Source organism: Lycium ferocissimum, chromosome 12 (assembly GCF_029784015.1).
Source record: "Lycium ferocissimum isolate CSIRO_LF1 chromosome 12, AGI_CSIRO_Lferr_CH_V1, whole genome shotgun sequence".
Classification (NCBI taxonomy): domain Eukaryota; kingdom Viridiplantae; phylum Streptophyta; class Magnoliopsida; order Solanales; family Solanaceae; genus Lycium; species Lycium ferocissimum.
Window position 1 is genome coordinate 41,109,020 of NC_081353.1, and position 22,927 is coordinate 41,131,946.

Consider the following 22,927-nt stretch of genomic DNA (forward strand, 5'->3'; position numbering starts at 1 on the left):
TCTTGACCTTCAACATTGTTGTTATTATTTGGAAGCTTAAAAAATAGGTAAAAATGAGAGCCATCTTTTACCCCATACTCGACAAGAGGGATTTCATCACCATTCAACATGATAGAATCACCACCAGTGTTCAACATTAGGATCAAACGATTTTCAGGAAGCTTTTCTTGATTGCTTATTTCTCTTTTCAAATCCGCAACAGTTGTGTCTTTGGCTACTTGAATGTGAAACAAAGTACCTGTTAATATTTCTATCACCAAATTCATTTTCTTTTATTTCGTTTAAGAGTATGGTATGAGAATGATTAAAAGAGAAAGACTTGGAAGAGAGAAGGGAAGATTACACAGAGATTGCATTGTTGAAGGACTCTGTTAGCAAAGGTAGTTGTGAGAGTTAGGAGTCATGTAAGTTCAATATTAGGGAATGTTAAATTAATTGAAAGTTTAGATTTGTTTACGTAATTTAAATAAGTCACCTACTTATATTATACTACTACTTGTTAGTTACCATTTTAAATAGGTCAATAATTAATGTTATATTTTACTCGCTCTGGTTCAAAATAAGTGTTCGCTTAGCCTTTTTCACACCCCTTAAGAAAATACTAACTCCTAGAAATAAATAGTATTTTGACTAAACTACCCTTAATTAATAAGACGCTTGCTTATTTATTGCCTTGAGTAAATATGGGCAAATATGAAAAATAAAGCTAATTCCTTCTTGATTATGTGGACATTTATTTCGAACTAAATTAAAAAAACTAAGTGGACACTTATTTTAAATTAGAGGGAGTAAAAATATTTATCTGTAATTACTTGTAACTCATTTGATTGAGTAATTTTTTTACATTACCGATGCATATATTAAAATTAAAGGTTCTAATCCAAACCTTTAATTTTTTTTTTGGGGAGCACGTGACTATATACTCTCTCTGTCCAATTTATGTGACACATTTTGAATTTCGAGAGCCAAATTTCTTAATTTTGATCGTGAATTCGGACATAAAAATATTATAGTTATTTAAACAAAATTTACATACTTGGAAACTACATCAGAAGAACTACAAGTCACAATAATTAACAATTAAAATATTCAAAAGACGTAAAAAAATCACGGTAAAAAAAAAAAAAAAACTTGTTTGGCTCTCGAAATGGAAGGTGCCGCATAAATTGGGACGAATAGATTAATAAGAAAATATATTGAGAGTTAAGGAAGGTTTTTCACTAGAGAGCTTTCGGATCAGGGTGGAGTTACGACGCGCAAGAGAGTTAATAGATGTTAAATCTCCTTGAATTCTTTATGTATTCACTTCTTTGTGTGTTAGTAAAGTCATTGAACTTTGCTACATATCAATAAACTCACTCAATTTTGGCTTATTTTTTATTGATTTATTTAATTTTGTGGGGCCCACGTCTACATGACATAAAATAATTAATTAATATTGTCATGTCAAATTTTTTTGATGAGATATGTAGTTGAGTGATTTTACGAGATAATAGGCAAATTTGAGTGATTTTATTGATATGATATGTAAAGTTCAATACACTTTACTTTTCATAATTTCTCAAAAGATTCAATATGACTTTTAAGATATTTACCCCAATATTTGATATTCAGTATAACATTTTATCGACTATAAACAATTTTTTTTGCATAACGCATCTAGCGATGGCATAACAAAGAATATCACACTTCCGAAAAATTATAAAATTACTATAAAAGAGAATGTGTTCTGAGAGTGAAATAGCGTCACTATTAATATTTATATACAACTTTCATTTTCTTTAATTTTGTTAAAAGTTTGTCTTGAGAGTGAGAGATTAAAAAAGAAAGAGACAAGTAAAAGAAGGAACAATTTCACAGGGATTGCAGTCTGGGGAGTCTGACAATAGCCATAACCTACAAATGTGGTCCTCCAATGGAAGAGCCAGACAAAACAACAGGGGAAAACGGAGGGAGGAAGGGCCAAAGATCCATTTGCCTAAAAAATTACACCGTTTTATCGTGGTTAAAATTATTTTATATGTATATATAGTAGACATTGAACCCCCTTTGGCTTCTTCGTGTATTTAGTTTTTCATATTTTGAACCCTAAGTGAAATTCCTTGCTCTGCCATTGGGCGTAACCCCTCAAACAAAGGATCAGTCCATCCATAAGACAGACCAATACCTCAACCCTCTCATGAGTTAGCATGATATACAAGGTGGTCTAAGCAACCAGGTTGTTGTCCAGCAACAAATCTACGATCTCATGTGTGTTTGACCAAGAGCTCTTTATATTGTCTTACTACTTTGGCTAAGTTGTTCACCACATCAATCAATGGGAACGATATTAAATATGAAAGTAGCCTCAAAAATGAAAATTTCAGCCATTATTTAAGTTCAGCATCACGAATAATCCGAATAGCATCTTGGAGACATTACCATTGCTATTGCGGACCAACAACTGATAAAATTTAATAGGGTAGAAAAAAAAATATTGAGCATCTTTTCTATTTTTGAGTCTGCCCAAAAAGGCATTGTTCGCCATATCATTGTATATCTGGACAAAAAACAAACACAAAAATCCCAAGGCATGAGAGATACATTGTAGGAAGTCTATTCGCATTTGCATTGCCTAAGAAATAAGTAGTTATGAGGGTGAGAGTTATGCGAATTCAAAATCCAAGAAGATATATAATTTTAAGTTCTTTGACAGTATCATTTTAAATAGGTCAGACAACTTTTTTTCATGTGATTTAGATTTAACTCTGTGTTAATTTACTGGCTTCAATCATCATAATTTCTTATTATAGTCAACTTTTAAATTCTCAAAGAAGAGGCAGGGCTGTGATTTACTTTTAAGAGTGTGTAGTTAAATCAAGTTTGTTATTTTGAAAAGGGAGATGATATATGAGCAAAATGATGGTTTCACAACAATTTGTCTTTTACGTCAAATAAATACCCTCTTGGTGTATATCCACATATAATTCTTTGTAAATTTAACATAACATTGTTTTTCATTTAACAAAGTTTAAGCTGGTTTTTTACCATCTCTTTCTACATGAGTAATTTTAACTTTTCCCTATTTTTGACTCAATGATTAAAATACAATTAGTTACTTAATGGCAGTTGGCACTTTACTATAACACTACGAATATTACTTAATGAAACCAAATAATCTTCCTTCCTCTGGATTGATTATTTGGTTTCGAAATTTAAAGAGGAAGATGGAAACAAATAACATGGATAAGTAGTGTGATACAATTTTCTACAACTAAAATGTCTAAAGTCATTTATTTAGTCAAAGAGAAAGTTTTTGACTCTTCAAAAAGTAACGAATAATGTTCTTTTAGGAATGAAGAGAAATACAAAGAAGATAAAACTCTAAAACAATGATTAAGCTAACATATTATCCTTAATTATGTTACATCCATGATAAGTCCAAAAAGGGAATTTCCCTCAGTGTAATTTAATTAAATTGGGTACAGTAAGTTATTTACCCTAATTTTATGTTGCCATATCTACTCATGAGTTGCTACGAGTATTCTTTTAGGTCAATTTGACCAAATAGTATAAAAATAAACTTATATTGTCAGTGTATAAAAATTAAACTCATTAAATTTTTGTGCGTGGCATTTCCCTTCTGACATAATTGCAGTAGTATTTGAACTCTACACGGTATATGCAAACAAAATGATGGTCATTTTTTAGCTTATTACTCAAGCTATATAGATATTTACTCGTAGGAATTTAATAGCTCAGTTGGTTGGCTACCTGAAGTTTTATCTTGTTGGTGAGGGTTCGAATCCGTACATTGTAATCCCCTCCCCCCATGTAATAAAAACAATTTTTTTTAAAAAGAGAAAATATTTACTCTTTTTCTTTCAAATGATTCTTTTCAAATAAGATTTTAATGAAACACATTCATTTAATACATGGTCATCCAAGGGAGTGCTGTAAATGAATAATTTTTCATGGAACTGAAGTATAGTGCATGCATGCCCATCTGTGCTTATAATTAATCTCCACCACAACTTTTAATTTTCTTTGCATATGACTGAAAAAAAAAAAAAAAAAGAGGCTAATCCATGGTTATGGCACTTGAGAGGAGGAGGAAAGAGTTATCTCATTTTTTCTTGATATTACTGTCCTTTTTCATATTATCAGTTCTTATATATTCCTTTGTTCTTGCTATATTGCTCTTATTTCCAAACATGCACTATTTTATCAATTGTACATGCATTCACTAGTAATCTAATTGTTAGGAAATGCATTGAAAATAATTACTAGTACTTAATAATAAGGGTAAAATAGGTATAAAATTGTAAATTATCTCTTGATTTTCCAAACTGGACAAATAAAAATGGACATCTATTTTTAGTAGACAAATAAAAGTGGACCGAGGGAGTATTATTAGTAGTGTAATTATTTTACATAGCTCAAGGTAGAAGGAAAAGCCAATGGACGAAATGAGAACCCAACAACTTCAAAGATGCATAGTAATTCTACCAAGAGTGATCACGTTTAAGTGAATGAACACTATTTTCATGGGTTGACTTAAGCTTATATAGGTGATTGGTCAAACGACTTCATGATTTTTTTTTTTTCTTAAAGAAAAAAATATACAAAAAAATAGACATATTTACACAGTGTGACTTTCCGGTGAAGAGGTGTCCATTGACTTCCCTTGAACAAGGATAGCTTCGCCCCTGGGGGCACTATAACACATTTTACACGCCCACATCTCATTAAATCAGTCAACAGCTAGAACATGTATTATCGAGATTGAGATTATTGTCACAAGTGGCACCTTCGCCAAAAGATCGCTGGTATTCACTTGTTTTGAATTCCAAAATAATACACCATGAGCACTGTAGATTTAAAACAAACTTTACCCCCTATGCCATGTTTCAACTATGATGTCAAAAACTAAACTGCACTTTTCACATTTTCACGGCCAAGGACACGAGAATCTCAGCTCAATCCGCGTTTTACAGAGCTGGAGCGATGGTGAGCTTTGCTATCATTCTGCATTTCATGCACATACATCGGCAGTTGAATGATCTCATTGATCTCCTTCAATAACACTTCTTCAGTGATGTTGTCAGTAATACTTCTCAGCACCTGAATTTTGTTGTACAGGAACCGAAATTAGCCTAATATATGAGAAATTTTGGAAAAGTTTGTACTAAAGCACAAGCCTGCGTATCAATAAATCAACTGCGTAAACTTAGTATTTGCCATTAAAGCAAATACCTTTTGGTACGTATTGTAACTATTTGGAGTTCCTTTATCAACTCTTGTCCTCATCCACACCCATTCTTGGTTATTGGAACCGCAAGAACACTCTATAATTTTACCCGAGTAGTCTGACGGGTTAGAACCATCTGTGACCATGAAGGAAACCAATTTAAGGATATGCAACAGAGGTAAACACCCAGTCAAGCAGGAAAAGAAAAAAAAAAAAGAGTCCACGGGATACAAATAACGCACGAGAAAATTGCTCAGGACAACAGATTTGTCATGCATTTCTCCGGATATTTATATCCTCGTTGCCAGTATCAGTAACTCCAAGCAACAAGAACCAACTATTGGAAATACCATCTTAAAGAGCAAAGAGAAGAAACAAAACTGTTGTATTACTGTCAAAAGCCTGAGAGGTGAACATCCTATTCTGACTAGCATGATCTTGTTAATCAGAAATTTTCATATAAAGATTAATGTGACACCCTAAATGTGGATTATCTGGTTCGCAGTTACGTGAAACATGGAATTCACATAAATGTGCTACCATGATTACTTTTCCTGAAAATGTAAACAAGCTTCTACGGCCCCTTGAACCATTGAGAACCTCATTGTATACTGCAAATAATCCCCACTAACATGTCCGACCTTCAACTTTAGCAACTGATTCAATTTCAAGTTCTGGATGAGCCACGGTCTAAATACTAAGCATCAACTATCAAAGAACAAAAAGTAAAAGAACACGAATATAGGTGTCTTGAACTTAGTGGAAAACAGGATCCAAAAGGAGGATCAGTTGTCAAATAGCAATGTTGCCTTTAGTTTTTAGTCACAGCAATAAGTACCAACAGAATTTTTATCCACATCCTTACTACTACTTAGCACCTCACAAGCACCAAAAAGGAATCTTGGCAATCGAAAGAGATTAAGTCGTGAAATAGACCCCACTAGATCGTACAATTGATGCAGGTTAACACAATCATATAGTAGAACCACATCCAATTCCCCCAGAAAACACCATCCACCTAGAAGTTTTACTAAGCGATCACATCCACCCAGGTCACGTAAAATATACAAGACGTATGAAACCTAAACATTTTCTTTTTCCTTTTTGTAAGTCAATAAAAACTAAACGAATATGGGATGCAGATGATATTCACCTCTTATATTCAAAACCAAACCCCATATTAAGGGAACCTTCCTGCATGATACCATGAGAGGTTAACTGATATAACTGGGGATTTCTAACCTGGGAAAACGACTCTAAGACCTCTCAGTGGTTTCTTCCCATGTAGATAACGCTTTTCACTGCCATCGACCACCTGTATATGATCAGAGATTATCACACTAGATCCCAAAATAAGAGCAGGAAACATGATTTGTTTCACAAAGGCTATTCCACTTGAACCGTGGACGACAAATGATATTTGACAGCTAAACGGTAGGGAGAAAACAAGAATAAGAAAGCAAAAGGACAAAGAGGAAATGGAAACAGCTCTATTCACTAAGAGAGCAGAGAAAACAACCTCAAATAGGAAGTCAACCGAGTTCATTTCAGGGTATTTCCACTTCAAGAGACCTTCATGAGTGAGAGGCACATAAGGATCCTTCCAACCCTAACACGGAAAGAAAACAGTAACTGAGTGTCCAGAACCTAAAACTATTACACATGCATGATTTATGTGGCTCTGTTACTGTTAGCCATAAACATGTCATTCGCAATTAAAAGATTGAGGATGTGCTAACATCTCTAATACTTCTCTGCAACACAACAGTAAACGTTGAAAACCTCTTCAAATAGAGTTCCCAATAAAGCAATCAAGACATACATGTCATACAACTTGGAAACATCGGAGGTGATGTAAAAGCCTAGCTCCTCAGGGAAAAATCTAATACAACAGTAGAACAAGAAGAAATTCAGTACAATGACTAAAGATTTGTCACTCGTTGAAACCTGAAAAATAAGACCATCTGCTTTATGTGAAAGCTTTGGAATAGTTTCTTTGAGAAGTTTCCTGACAGTAGAGAGCAGCCAAAAACCCTTCCTCTTCACCTGGTAAACTTTAAGAGATCAACAGCCACTTTGGCTAGAAAAAATATGATACTAGAAACTAATTTACAGCGAGTGTTATGATAATATATTCCAAAGTCGATGAAACATACCCCGAAAGGCTCCCACTCGTATCTATAAGTGTTTCTACTCTGGGATATATGTTGACGTTCACGTTCAAGTTCAAGTACACGTTCATGATTCCTTGGCCCGATCACTTCTTTTTCAATCATTCTCCAGCGTTCACAAAAGGGTTGCTGTAAAATACCAAAATAGAGAACGAGCAACATCAATGGACAGATAATGTTTGTTGAAGAAAGCCCGTAATCAAGCCAAACAGAATGACGTGAAGTGGGTAAAGCTTAACCAGAGTTGCAAGTGAGAAAGATATTTGAGATACATAGGTTTCTTGGTCTCCAAGACATTTATTTCTTTTACTATAGGAAGCCATAATCACACACCACAATCTGCAGCTGATTAAGAGAACAAGATGATCGAAAGTATAGGAAACATGCTTGAGCTTTTCTTTCTCCACGAGTAAATGGTGCCTGGATAAGCAGTGGAAATATGATGTTGCGTGTATTTAAGTACATAAGTTATACTGATAAGCATTGGACTGATGCGAAGCAGTTGTGTCTTTCTTTCACTCAATCCTATTAGGGTGTTGGAGCTCTAGTTGCAGTAACACAAAACAACTTTTTAAATTTATCAAAAGGAGAAAACACTGTCGCATGACGGAGGACCGGACTAGTTTGGGAAATATTGATTGATGACTGTACCACATGGTTGAGATGCACCTCAAATACCATTAAGAAACAAACTTCAACTAACCAAGGCAGTAAATGCCTCATGCTAGTGGTGACACGAATGTCAACTGGAGCTCTCTCGCATGATGAAAACCACGTAATTAAGTTCCAAGCCATTCCCAAACCAACAGCACATTAGCATTCCTCCACTTTAAAAATTCTAATCAACTATGTGTCCCTGAAGCTCCATTATCTATAAAGGGGCCGTCCATTCTACATTTGAGTTACGATGCTGGAAACAACAGATTTCTCATTATTAATAGATAAAAAACCCAGCCCTATTATTATTGTTAAAGACTGGTGGCAAAGTTATGAGATTGGAGGCTGGCCAGATTTCATTTTGATGCAGAAACTTATATGCTTAAAAAGAGACATCACTGATTGGAATAGAATGGAGTTTGGTAAACTGGAAACAACGAATATGAGGAACAATCAACCAAATATGATGGAACAATCAACTGAAGGCAGGCTTCAGTCACAGGCTGAAAAGGAGAAATACTGGGGCTTAAAATGGAGCTTCAGCAAATAGCTGAGGAAGAAACATATTCGAGGCAGAACCAAAAAAGGAGATAGGAAGTAGGAACACAAATTACTTCCAAAGCTATTTGGAAGAAAAAACTATCCACAAAGGTTAGCTGTTTCACATGGACAGCTCTCGAAGTAGCTAGTCTAACTCAAGACAACCATCATGAAAATCTGGAAGATGATCCCGCAAATATCTTTTGGTGTCTTTGGCAAGAAAGGGGGAAGTCACAGATATTTTGGTGGCATTTCAACTCCTAACCACTTTTTGAAAGCTGAAATGCCTTTTGTATCTTTCTAGTTGGAATACTCGCTCCCCTGTAAATAATGCTATTTCCCTCCTAGATTTCATCAATTCACTTAATCTAGCTTAATCCTTGACTTTTTGCTTTTTTGGTTAGCTCCCTGGGCCTGAATTTTGTAACAATGCAATGGAGCTAACATCTGATATGCTAAACTTACTGGAATTTCTCAATGTTTAATATAATCAAGTCCAGCTTTTTGTACTCTGTAGTACCTCCTTGGTACTGCTTATCAATAAAACTTTACCTTATCAAAACAAAAAACCAAATAAAAAAACAAGTATCCTAATAGTGTGAAGGTATTTTTGTCATCTATAGATACTGGCTTACTGCTAATATTATTCCACAGGAAATTAACAACTAAACACGTGAGAACCAATGCAGAATCTAATACTGGGATAATTCCCAGTGATACAGAGACCCAGAAGAACCTATGGATAAAGCCAAAATTAATTTTTTCAAAACGAAAATGGAAGTGGTTTCCTCAGAAGAATCCAACCTCTATGAGAGACACACCGTTACACGTGAGAACCAATGAAGAATCTAATACTAGGATAATTCCTAGTGATACAGAGAACCAGAAGACCCTATGGATAAAGTCAAAATTAATTTTTTCAAAAAGAAAAGGGAAGTGGTTTCCTCAGAAGAATCCAACCTCTATGACAGACACACCGTTAAGGGCCATCATATCATAAATTAGGTATTTCCTTTCCTGCTTCTGTATGTCAGGCAAAGTATCAATTATCATCTCCCCATCAAGTAAAGTGAAATGGTGGAACTTTTTTGGCTAAACCCTGAGAGAAAATGAGAATTTCATATGATAAACATAAACAGAAAAAATCAAACAGTTATATAGATATAAAAGGGAGAAAAAGAAAAGATCATAACATCCTGATAGCTGAGTGGCATACTTCATCAAAGTATCTGCATGGAAATCTCATCTGAACCCTTCGGAAGTTAAAATTTCTATCGATTAAGAAACAACCATCCATCGTGATCAGCATCATATACCGTGTCCCATCAGCCTTCCATGTGGCATAGTAGTAGCGCTGCCTTAATATTTGCAAGTTTTCCCTGCACATCATGACAAAGATTACCTTGTGATCAACTCTAATTGATGGGTTTTCTCTGTCCTTGCTTTGTGCTGGATGCTACCAATGATTGTAAGGCAGTTGGCCAGTTTAATAAATGAACAATTGTTTTCTCAAAGTTTATTAATACCCATGTCCGAATCCATATGAGGTTCAAATATGATGATACAATAAAGTTATCGTCCGTGAGTTAAATTTGTATAAGAGATCTAAGGAAAATACATTAACTACTCAAGAAGACATTAGATGGGCAAGCTATCATGCAAAATAAAGAATACTATTAGCCGAATAAACAAGCAAAATATAGTAGATAACACTTATCCCCCACGTCGTGACCTCCAGAGTTAGAAACTGTGTTTACTGCACAGACAAAATAGGCCCACTGCCGCACTAAGCAAGTTGCCCAGTGGCATCAGGAACTATTTCAGCACAATGTTTGTCACCATGTAAAGAACGCGAAATGAAAAGATAGAAAGAAAAGGGGCTCTGAGCTTTTGAAACCTTCCATGAAGGTTGAAGGGTTCTTAAAAGAAAAGACACATATAAAGTTGGCAACTTCTCCCCCCAGCAGAGGCAGCCTCTTCGATGAGCCACAGATCCACTAAAACTAAGGTAATTGATACCGAAATAAACAGGTGTGATTTGCAGATTATTTGGCAGGTTACAAGAATCAGGAAGTTTCAGTCTGAACATCTTAAAGTCATCCAAAAACTTGATTGTTATATGATCCCCACCAAAAACAAAACCCTCTATCTGATGGCATAGTTATATTATTTTCAGGATCTGATCAAACTAAGACACAACTAAAAGTGTGGTGTAATAAAATATAAGCTAATGTCAGCAGACATCCAAGAAAACTTAGTTGCGACATCCATGGAAATACAGCTAAAAATACTTGGGAGAAAAGTGTGCAACTTCTGCAGTACTAATATGAAGGCCAAGGGACACTTCCATGGTTTGTAGATATTATTAACTAATGAAGTTCAGGAAAGGATTCCAAATGGCTGATTAAAAAGAAGCAGAATAAATGGCAGCAGTTTAGTTTTTTTTGCGCATATTAGGAACAAAGTCCAGGAAGCACTGAGAAAAGAAGAAAAAGATAAAACTATCGATACAATTTATTTTGTTTGATTTTAAAAATGAAAAATATCACTATAAAAAAGAAGGGGAAATAAAATAGTTAAGAAAAGAGGCCAGCAGGATCACCATTAGAGAGAAGAAGGAAGAGAGAGAAACAAAAGAAGAATTGGGCGAGAAGATGCTTCAAGTCTTAAATTAAGAAAATGGATTTCCTTTCCTCCTCGTTTGGCTAAATCTTTACTTATATATATATATATATATATATTTATGTACGACCAATTTGCAAACAAAAAACTTTGAGCCTTTTGTTTATGTAACTTAACTTTATTAGCACTAATACAAAGTGTGTCCCTTCTACTACTAAAAACTTGTGGCCTTTTTTCTTTATTTGAGAATCAAGAGTCCTTTATAATCTAAAGCCCCAAGAAACAAAGAGGAAAAGTTTGACCCCCCAAAAAAAGAGGGAAAGGAATAATGTAGAGAGCCAAGGCTGACAAGGGACTCACTATGTTCTACTTGTCACATTAGGAGCTAGTTTCGCACAGCTGTTGTTGGTTGTGTGAGACTCAAAATAAAATGTCTCTGCAAGTTACTCAATTCACACTTAGGTATACAGTTTTCAGCTTAATATGCCAACTGGAAATCCTAAAATGTTAGGGTCACCTTCTAAACTAAATATCTACTTGAAGTGACGTGAGGCTTGATCATATCCCATCTTTGTCATAAATATATGGCTATTGCTTGCATCCACATGATGAAAGAGGTCAGAAATACCACAATCGACATGTTAAAGACAATCAACATGTTACATCACACAGCAAGGTTTCTATTGTCATTTCAGCACCATCCAAGAAATGTAACATCATGCATCATGAATGGAATTGTATCTTTATTAAGAGTCCTTTAAGAAGCTAAGCTCTTTCAGATAGTAAGATTCGCTTAACTTCATAAGGAAAACTGAAAGATTGAGCATAACAAAAATATAGAGAATGAGATATTACGTGCGTGTAGAATGTTTTTTGTTAATTCATAATGTGTAATTCCTATTCTGATTTAGGTGGACAGAGAGTGAGGATTTACTTGTTCTTTTCTATTTGTGGCTGAACAGAGGCTTCTCATATGCATGACTAAGCACAAAATGCTAGACTTAAAGTTACGCAGACAGCTAAAAACATATAATTAAGTTACAGTTTCCTGAATAAGAACTGGAAGCAAACCTGTTAAGAGAGACTGGATGTGAACCAGGAAACTGTGGGCCTCTACCCTGAAAGACAAATACGTTAACGGATTTATGAGTTAGGATAGAACAGGAGACACATCAATGATTTGCAGAAAGTAATCTACATAACAAAAAGTGAGTCCATAGCCAGACCAGAAAATAAACAGCAACGCACATTAACAACAGAAGAAATCTTTGTATAAAAATTCCAATTCAACTATCATAAAAAGATATCAATTGAACAGACTGCAAAATTTCTACCCTTGGGGTCATTTTCAGTGCTTTATAACAGAACTGTTGCAAACATTTTTCCTGCTCTTGTGGAATTACATCTCCCAGAATGTCATCATTTGACATTAAATTTGTCTATCACGGTTATCCTGAAAAGGCAGAAAATGAGTTATGAGGAAATTCTAAAAGCTCTGTTGAGTAGATAAACCTCACTGCAAAGCAAAGGTATAGAGACCAAAACTCCAACATGTTGGTACAAAGATGTAATCAGAAGAAGCTAAAACCGTGATATCAGCATTATCATGTTGAAAATTTCTACTCCTAGGTTGACCTCACCATTTGAATAGATTACTACATTGAGTTTTCTAGGAAATTGTTTTAGACAATAGTCAGAAATGTAAAAAAGTGGACCAGCTAGTTGGTAAGATGTCAAATCAAGTTTGAGGTAGTGTAGGTTTTTTATTATTTTATATTATGAATTTTTCCACAGAGAAAGACTTTTCATTTAATGAAGGAGGTCATGTTTTCTGGGGACAGACCAAAGAGAAAGTAAAATCTGGTTTATCAGTATGGAAGAAGTAGTAGATTAGTCCAGACCAAGCAAGAACAAGCCAATCTTTAAAGCATAGCATGATTTCACATACCGCATGCGGGATGTAATATATAATCAAGACTGACTATAGTTGCAGCATACCAAAGACCCTTTCCCTCACTTAAATACACTCCTTGAAACCCTCAATCCTCCCTCTCTCCATCTGCATTGCCTCCTGTCTCTCTTCTATTCCCCCCCACCACCAAAAAAATAGCCCTTATTCCATCTCTTAGCCCAACCACACTCTACATCACTAGGCCCACCTCTCTTGCTCAACTCTGGCTCTCACAGTCAAATTTGGTCTTTGGGAATCTAAACTTTCAAGAAAGCTGAACCAAATTGAAAACCAAAAGTATATATAGTTGAACGTCTGCCAAAACTCTGTCTCTCTCTTCTGTGAATATGCTATCCTACAAGCTACACATTCTGCAACTATTTTGGTAAGAAGCGCCAAAGGTTAAAAGCTTAAAAGGGGGCAGTGGTGATAGCATATAAAGACCAACATGTACTCTTTCCAGTGAAAAGATTAGAGAAAAAGGAGGACTAACCTGGTTTATCTTTTAGAAGGTCAGCAAATATGACACCATTAGGAGGGGCATTTTTCTACTTTCCTGATCCCAAACATTCTTTACCAAGCTGGAATGCTTTTTCTAAGTTCTAAGCTACCAAAACTTCCGCACACCCTTGTTAGATGCTCCAAGAATGCATAACTTTGGAAGATCCAACACACACCCAAGGACATATTTGGAGCATACAGGCAACATAGGATCTAAGCAAAGTTAGATCTCTTCTATCACTGTTTTGCTTCTCGTCAAGCTTTTAAGTAAACTAGATATCATCTTGAGCAAGTCTATTGCAATGAATAGATGATAGCATGAAGGAACAAAGCTGCAAACGCAAATAAGAAATATAGCAAAGTACAGAGTTATGAGGAATTATATGAGAAATTCGTTTATCTGATAAGAACCAACAATCCACCTCCTCCTTCCTTTTTTAAAAGTATAAAATCTATATCGTCACATTTAGGCATCCAGGTTGGACAAAAAGAAGGAAATGGAAGATATGAACCAAAATTCTTCAGCACTATTTTTTTTTCCACACTTAATTAATATGGATAGATAAAGGAGCATCAGAGATCATTTTCTTATTATCATTCCAGAACTGGAATGAAAATGGGTCAAAAAGAGCAAATTATATAGAGGACTCATATTCTGACCCAAAACTGGTTTGGGATTGAAGGATAATTGATTGATTTTTACTGTGAGGATTCTAAAGAAAAGAAGTTATCACTCCAAGAATACCATATCGACACTTGGTGGTTCAAATTTCATCGAGGCTCAATATTGGGACCAGACATGGAAGACATCTCATGGCTGACGGAAGGAGACTCCCATAAGGTGGTTCAAGTAATCTAGCCTTGACAAGGATGAGGTTTGGCCAGACTACGCTTTTAAGAAGCTGTGGCAGTCCTGTATCCCAAGTATTGCAAGGTCACTGATCAAGAGTTTCTCATTTACAAGTTCCATTGGCAAAAGATCAGGAACGTCACAAATTTGTGGTTTTAATAATCATGCGTAATATGGCACCCAATCAGGTTTCAATACTTTCTCACCATATAAGTATCAGGGATGGGTTTCTCATTCTAATGTTTAGAGCCACTAGAATAGTAGCACTTCAGTGTGCACATTCAAATTCAACACCGCCCTGGTTGAAACCGAAGACATAAGCTTTCGGCAGAGAAGGAACTAACCAGACACTACCTATTAATAAAGTGTCAACAATCAAGGGGGTAGTTTCTCTTGCAGAAATACATACAGGAAAAGGAACCGCAGGACCTCCGTCGTTTCCATCATATGGCATAGCACAGGCATTCAAATCAAGTTCAGAAGATCTTTTCCACTCAAGTGTTGGAGGGCAAACAACCATTTCAGGCTTTTTCTCATGATAAAAGGCATATAAGGCATCAATATAGTCTGGCTTATAGATCCCAGGAGGGCGAGCATCAGAAAAGATTTTGATTGCCTGCATAATAATACTCTGATTACTAAGATATATGTGGTGTAAATTAGACGCAAGACTGATGTAGCATAGAAAAACTTTTCACCTGAGTGACAGATATCGGCCGCGTACGCATAAGGTAATGAATGATCATCAAGCCAGTGCGATTATGCCCATGTGTGCAATGGACAAGAATGTACTTCTTCGCACCTTTCGTATTCTTCGCATCTTTCTGACAGACAAGAAATTCTGAGACCTGATAGTAAGACATAAATATTACTCCCTCTGTCCCATTTTATGTGATGTTGTTTGATTGGCAACGGGATTTAAGAAAGAAAGAAAGACTTTTAGAACTTGTGCATCTAAAACGGGCCATAGATATTTGTGTGGTATCATCTCATTACAGATAAAAAGGGAAGTTTATAGCTAAATTGTATCTAAACATAGAAATATATCATACTATAGCTAAATTGTATCTAAACATAGAAAGATATCATACTTCTTGGGACGGACTCAAAAGAAAAGTGCATCACATAAATTGCGATAGAGGGGAGTATTTAGCATTCAGTGAGAATGTGAAATCATTAACTCTTTTCACTTAAACAAAAAAATACTCAGATGGCTGCGCGCTTCTCATCAATGCATTAGGTTCCTAATCCGTTAACGAAACACCTTTCCTATATATTCTGACAGTATTCCTTTCCTTACTGAGACAAGTTCTGACAAGATACATTTTTCATTGTAAATAAAGTATTCTCGCAACTTAGGCTCTAAATATCTGAAAAATCTTATCTCATGGGTGTTTAAGTTTATAAAGCTTTGATCATTCTCTCATCCTTTATTCCTTTTTTTTTTTTAATTCATTTTTTTGGGGTTGGGGGGAGAGGGTTTGAGGACGGAAGTTGGGGGAAGCTAGGCTGTGACATCTTCTGGGAATTGGGATAACCCAAGGAGGAGATGCAGGCTTCAAACAATGTTCCTTTTCCTATTAACAGAATAACATAGCCCCAGTGCACTAAGCTCTCGCTATGTGCGGGGCGCAGGACAGTGCCAGACCACATTCGGTCTACCAGCATTACCTTGCAACTTTGCAAAAGTTGTTCCCATGACTTGAACACGTGACCTCCTGGTCACACAACTACAACTCTTACCGTTGCACCAAGGCTCTTTTCAAAAAAATAGAATACATTTATAATATTAATATAGACATTTATATGACATCTACCTTACCTTTTCAAAATGGTTTTTGCTCATTTCTATTCCCAAAAGATCAAACTAACTATGACATGTGACATGTGCTTTCCACTTGATTAACAAACAACATTTATTAATAGTATACCAAGTGTAACATGTGACAACAAATAAATACGAAATAGAGAGAGCAAGAGCAGATCGAACCAGGGATGATAAAAGTATATGAACAAAATTTTGCAATACTTCTACATGTTAAGTAATGCAAGCTCATTCCCACACAAAAAATTCAAGTAAAACTGCAAATACAAAATATTAAATTACCTTATGGACAAATACATTAACAGACCCATTGTCAGGTACAGAATCACGGCCTTTGCATTGAATCTAATACACATGAATAGTTTACAAATCAGAACAACCATAATTCAAAGAGAAATAATACTGTAAACCCCTGAAAATTTAAACATTAAATTCAACTAATTATGGGCCAAAGAATGAAATTTAATTAGCTTGGAAGTACATGCGGTCCCACGCGAGAATAATGAAGTACATGAAATTGTTGGCCATGCAATTCCAGGATCAGGGAGGAAGAAGCTCTGGATTGAGGACGAGACCAACGTCAATTGGGGCGTGGAAAACTTTGAGAACTGGGTTTTAAAGGAGTCTTAGGCGACATGGAACCGTGTCATGTAGAGTCCTATATTTATGTGTGATGTCCGCCACAGATATATATAGGAGGCTACAATGATAATACTAGGATGTCTCTCATTTGTTCATTTTGATCTAGATCGTGCTATAGAGCTTGACTCTAGGATTATTCTGAGCAAGCATCGGCTTCACCGGAAAATGGAGGTCGCTTAGTGAAGTGTTGGAGTTCAAAAACCTTCATAGAACGCAGAGCTTTCTCACCGAGCATTGTGTTAGAGACCAAATTTTCCTAGAAAATGGAGCTTGCGAAGCCTTTTGTTCAAGACCGAGCACTATAACAACTGAAAATCAGGGAGAGAGAATCCATTTTCTCAAAATGAGATGTTGGTTCTAGGTAAAAAAGGAGCTCGTCCAAGACATTTATGTCACTCCAAAGTAGGTCACTAATGGTGTTTTTGGTAGATTCACTCCAACTCCATGAATCACGACTATTAACTTCCGCACATTGAGTCTCTTTATTCCTTGGAGATTGGCCAAAAAAACTCAAGAACGTGAAGTCTTGACAACTAGGGTCTGACAAAGAGGTAACCGCCTACTTTATTTTTATATATTGCGTTCCAAAAAGATTGTGGAACACATTTGTGGGTTGTTACATATGAGCCTCTACATACCTTATATGGGTAGTAGTGCAGCTGGTTTAACCCTCCGCTTACATTTAATATGCAGCAGTGTAGCAAGTTAGCCTCTATTTACCTAAGGTTAAGATGCAGCTTGTTTAGTCACTTGTGTATATCAATGTCTAGATGTACTACCAGTAAATGTTATATTAATGATATTTGCTTACCATGGGCCTATGGAGCCAACACTTGAAGTTATTTAAATGATTTCTACATTATGAGATGTTATTGAACATTACACTTCGTCTACACTTGATTTTTCATATTGGCACATATATATAGATATGCATGATTTTGTCAAGACTTGTCCCACCATTCGATGAAGGTAGGCCAAGGACGTATATTGAGTGCCTGTTGTATTCGGGCTTCATTTTCAAGTTGCCATTTATATACACAGATGCTAATGGGAAGTGCATGCCTGCGAACTAGGATCTCCATCTTCCGCATATCATTTTGTGAGCTTCAACTTATGTTCGCTGAAGGTTTTATGCTTTTGTTCTTTTGTTAACCAGGGGGGATCCATCCCACTCGATTTTTCAACCTCATATCTCATAGATATCCATGGCATTCTGGGTAGGATTAATATTTTGCATGGGAACTTATATGGCATAGTTGAATGACTCAGTACTTGTATATTTTGATATAGTTCATTTGAGGTCAAAGGCCAATCTATATATGCTTCTGTACAAATGTTAACTTATTCTGAAATCCCATTTGATTTATGACTTACATGTTCATGCATATGGGTAGCATTTCATTTGTACTAGCTTGGTTCACTTGATGTGAGTTAACAGCATTGGGTGTCAGTCACGGTCTCCCCCTAAAGGCGTGACAAATAATCCCCCATCATTGATTATATTACCATGTACCAACCTTTACATGATCGATGCCTTCTTTCCTCCAATCTGACAATGAATAGTACCGAGTTGTATTTGTGAGATCAACACCATACCAAGCTGAAAATTTTAACATGCAATGAGTTAGTTGTAGTTTGTGCAGATGCTTTGTCATCAAAGTAACCCAAGAGAATTATGGGATCAAAATTAAGAAGGCATCTGGTGATTCTATCGTACTAAGTGGCAATAAAAAGAGAATATAAGTTTTCTATCACAGATATAAAACATATCTAAGACCATATTAATGAGCAGCAGCTTGTTTTCAAAAGTTGATCCACACTTGTTATCTAAGTTAATACTAGTCTATAAGAAATATAGCAAATAACTCCACAAAGTAACAAGAAATGCTTCAAACAACAATCTAATTTCTCCTCATGAAAATGTCTACAAATCAGACATTTTCAAGATAATATCCATGTCAAGGGGATGAACAAGAACCCCTATTCAGGTTAACACACTCACCTTTCTTCCTAAAACTCTCTGTTGACAGAGGACTTGACTACACGAGTATCCTTTCCCAGGAGGAACAGAGTCATTGAAAGTTTCATTTAGAGGAACCTTGGAAGGAATAATGCAACCTATCTCCTGTCCAAATGCAGTACAATCCAACCAACCTGCATAAGCAATCCACAAGATAAATTATGGAAGAGAACTAAGGGAAGTCAAGGAGGGGGAAAGGCGAGAGAAACAAGAACATGTGTTAAAATAATAAATAAAAAAGACACATTATATTAAAGTTATGTGCAATCTAACGTTACATGGATGACAAGAATAAAAAACAGAAAGATGGACTATACAGAGAAAGCAGGAATCCACCACTGCTTCTACAAGTCACAGAGAAAGAGATGGAGAGATAGAGAGAAAAAGAGAGTAAACATGCATAGCTAGGTTTATACAACTAGCACTCTAGATAAAACCAGAAACCTGGAGGAAGTAGTCTGCTTGGCTTCTGTCTCTTTGTCTGAAAACTCTCGCACATTCGTGGCTGAGATGGATATGCTGTCCGTGGATGAGATAGATATTCTGGCTTATCATCTGGACTTTGTCTTTTAAGTCTTTGAATCCTTTCCTCCAGCTCCTAAAACAAAAAGCATCCAAAAAATGCATGGAAACTAGGAAAATATTAAAAATTAAAAATAAAAATTAGGTCTCCACATTATTAAAATCAGAAGAACATACCCCTATCTATGGGCAGTAACTCCATTGTCCCCTGTCCCTTCCACTACTACAGGGAGAAGCAAATTTTGATTTCTTTAAATCGTCCCCCCCCCCCCCACACACCACACACCCAGGGTGGGGTTGCGCAGAGACGAGATTGGTGGGAGGAGGTACAGTGTGTGGCACCAAAAAAGGGTTCACATTACATCTGTCAGATTGACTTGGAGATGACATGATTACCAGCAATAATGCTGAAATTCCCATTAATCAGAGGATAATCTACTTAACGACCTAAGTGACTTCTCCCATACTTTTTGCTGAGACCCAAACTGCTTGCTTGGCTAAAAGGAGCAAAAAAGCAAAGCAAATACCAAAAAAATAATATAAAATAAGCTAATCTGCGCCCTTCATGCTTGCTATGCCTAAGGCCCCATCCAAGGATCTTCAGCCAATATATAAGAGTTCAGATTAACATGTTCTGCACACTCGTGGAGGTTGCTTCAACACCAATATACCAGTAAAATCTCAGCAACTTCAAGCTACCAATCAGTGTAGACAACTCAAACTCCTGGATTGTGCTACTTAAGGGTTTAAGTTAAATCAACACTTGGACATATTCAGACAAGGGAAAATTCAACACTTGGGATGCTTTCTCAAGTAACTGTTCGCCTGTTTGAAATATGCCAAAAAATAGCAGTCCTCAAGAAAACTTGGCTGAAAGGCATTCTACAAAAGTTTTCTACTGGTTATTACTCTGCTGAAGACAAGCAGCAAAGGAACATCCAACATAAAAGAGACAAGAATCGGACAAAGACCGAAAAGAAATATCAAAAAAAGAAGCAAGTTCCAGTAACAGTACAGCTCAATAATTGATAGAGTGAGCAGCTGCAACAGAGACGTACCCGGCGTGCAATCTCCATGGCACTCTCAACATACTCTGCACGCTCACTATGTTCTACAACAGATTTCTTCTGGTTCATCTTCTAATTGTTGTCCGAAAATCTCTTTGTCATCGTCTGGATGTGGCAACGCATTCAGATCCATCCTGGCAATTCAAGTCTCACCACAAAGCATATGTCAAGGCGCCTATGAGCAATTTATTAGGACCATAAGGAAGCCACCACAGTTCTTTTGCTACAACAAAGATCTTACAGGAAATTATTTAACTGCACTGGCCAAAAAAAAACTAATACTCTTTAGGTGATAAGCGGAAAGACTAAATCTATTCAAATCTACATCACATCATTCAAGTATTAGAAGCTAATGAAGCAAACAAACATCATAAATTTGGGTACTACAAAGAAATACATCAATGTATTGGATACAAAGGAGATGATACTGGAGCCGAAATGATATCAAACAGAATAACAGTTGACTCGAGTCAAAGTACACAATCCTTTTTAGTGCCAGAGAAGTAGAAAAAAAATAAACTTATAGCCAAAAGAAATCAAAGTAATATCTTGCAGCACCACTATTTGGTTTTCATTTGGGGTCTCCAATATGCAGCATGGTCAATTTTGAAGGAGAGAGGGCATAACCTTTTATGAATGACCATAGTTGTGACACGAGAAGGCAATAAGGTGTAATTATGTCTACATGAGCAGAAACCATCCACGAAGATGAACTAAAGCGTAAGTGTAATTTTTAGAACTCGAGGAAGTGATCGAACCTCGAACAACGAGGATGATCCATGAAATTCAACCTTTGAGACAATTTATACAGTATTGTTCACGAGTTATGGGTTCACCTTTATGCTCCCATCCAGAGTTTGCATTTTCACGCAAATTTTGTTGTTTTGGAAACCGATGCATAATCACGATAAACAATAAAGAAAAAAATAACAATCCCAAATATTATGAAGTTGATTGTTTTTTTGATTTGAGGAAGAGAGAATAGGCATGCATTCAACCGGAAGTTGAACAAGAAGTGTGTTCATTATGATCCTAAATAAAAGTTCATTAAAAGTGAAAAATATCTCACATGGTTCTTTTTTACCAAGTAAAGTATTTCATTAATAACAACAAGGCCGAGATGGCCATATACAAAAGTTGTACCCAAAAAGGAGAAACCTACAAAATATGGTTCTCTCCAAAAGACACCCAATCTTCTATACAAATAGGAACTACATGGTTGCACCAGCAAAGAAACTATAAAGGAGCTTTTTTATTCTCTCAGATGGTATTGCTGAACCTTTTTAGCCCCTTGCAACCTCCCACTTTTTGCACCAGCAAACAACCCTTTTTACTCCTCTCATCCTCATCCAATTCCCACCTTATGTGAACCTTATCTCTCGTGGATGCACTCTAGAACCTCTAAATGGTCCCATAAAGCAAGTTTTCCCCTCCACCACCTCCTTAAACTGGTCCCAAATTACTACTACCTCTGTCTCAATTTAAGTGTCTTACTTTCCTTTTTGATATTCTATTATTATTTACCGTCTCTTGTTCTCGGTTAGCATACTATTTTGTGGTACTTACTGTCCTTTTTTTTCCTATTTGACCTGCTTTGTTATTGCTTTATTCTGAGCCCAGGGTCTATCGGAAACAACCTCTCTACCTCACAAAGGTATGGGTAGGGTGTGCGTACCTCTATCCTCCCCAGACCCTACTTGTGGGATTACACTGGGTATGTTGTTGTTGTTTTAATTTCCTTTTTGGTATGTCTCAAAAAGAGTGTCTCTTTCTATACTTAGTAAGTTTTCCAATTCCAAAATTCTACATGGCAAGTTTAAGACCACAAGATTCAAAAATCTTCCTCCGTTTCTTAATTTCCATGCCAGTCAAGCTAAGACACTTGAATTCGGATGGAGGTAGTAAACAATACCTATTTGCATGTTATGGGCACCCACCTTTACCCAAGTGAACTTGTAACACACTTTCTTTACAACCATGTGACTGCCTCTTCCATCTTGCCCACTCAACTTACATTCCATTTAGTCCATTCAAAGTTTCAAACATATAGCATCTTATTTTACCTCACATGGATTTGAAGTTCATTCTACATATAAAATGAATTCTAATTCAGCGCCAAAGAAAATCAAACAGCACGTGCTCCCCAAATATATCGGAACAATGCAGCCAAAAAAAAAAAAAAAAAAAAAGGAACCCAAACAACAACAACATATCTAGTGTACCACAGGTGAGGTCTAGGGAAGGTAGAGTGTACGCATACTCAAAACAGTTTGAAAAGAAAATAGGGAAATGAAAGCAGTAACAACAACAAAATAACGCCATACAAAAA

General features: G+C 36.1%; 1 pseudogene; it reads right to left on the reverse strand.

The window, feature by feature from the left end:
- Positions 1–4,770: 4,770 nt before the first annotated feature.
- Positions 4,771–21,777, reverse strand: LOC132039880 (uncharacterized; annotated as a pseudogene).
- Positions 21,778–22,927: the final 1,150 nt, after the last annotated feature.